Raw genomic sequence first — 860 nt, 5'->3', positions numbered from 1 at the left:
TTAGACTCCGGAGATGCGATTTCTGCAGGACTCCACTCAAGGCCACGCCCCTTCACCCACTCCCATTTTTCTCGGACTCCGATTCTCTGCTTTGGCCAACCGCTTCTGCTCAGTGTCTCCTGAAAGGAGCCGGAGTCTGGACTTGGAGTTCCTCTGCCCTGGAACATGCCTCTCCACCACCACCCCACCTCCAAACACCACGGCAGTCCCTTTCCTCCCAGAAGCCTTCCCTGACCACCTAGCTGAATGCTCACTCTCCCAGTTCTTGTTTTCTTTAAGTTGATTTCTCCCATAAAAAAGAGACAGGTACCCAATGGGGTGCTCATGCCGGTATTAGCCAGCCCAGGTCACGGGCACACCTACACACCCAGCGTGTGCAGGGGGACCCCGGGACACAAAGCCAGGGCCCTCAAACATGTTGTTTCTACCGCATCACCGCCGGCCCCTCTCCTGTTCTTGCCCACACTGCTCACCCCACTGATCACCTGTGGCTCGCCTCTGGGATTAGCTCCCTCCATGTGAGCGCTCTCCTCGGCCCTGTTCTCATGTAGAGCACCCCTCTCACCACACAGGGCCCGTGGGCAACCTGCAGCCTCTAACTTAAACTAAGGAACACTCAGGTAAGAGTTTATTTTCTCTTTCTCTTTTTTTTTCTTTTGCAAATTTATTTTCTTCCCCCCCTTTTAATTTCAATTTATTTATTTGCGTTCATTCACTGTACATCATTACAGCAGACAAAATGAGATTTTCCATCCAGAGTACACTGCATATTGTCTCAATCAAGCACATCAACAAACATGTTATTGTCAGCAAATGATCTTCCATTTCTTGTTGTATGTTTTGCTTTTTTTCCCCCATCC

This window comes from Tupaia chinensis, unplaced genomic scaffold (assembly GCF_000334495.1).
Source record: "Tupaia chinensis unplaced genomic scaffold, TupChi_1.0 Scaffold000578_2, whole genome shotgun sequence".
Taxonomy (NCBI): Eukaryota; Metazoa; Chordata; class Mammalia; order Scandentia; family Tupaiidae; genus Tupaia; species Tupaia belangeri.
This window is presented reverse-complemented; position numbering follows the sequence as displayed.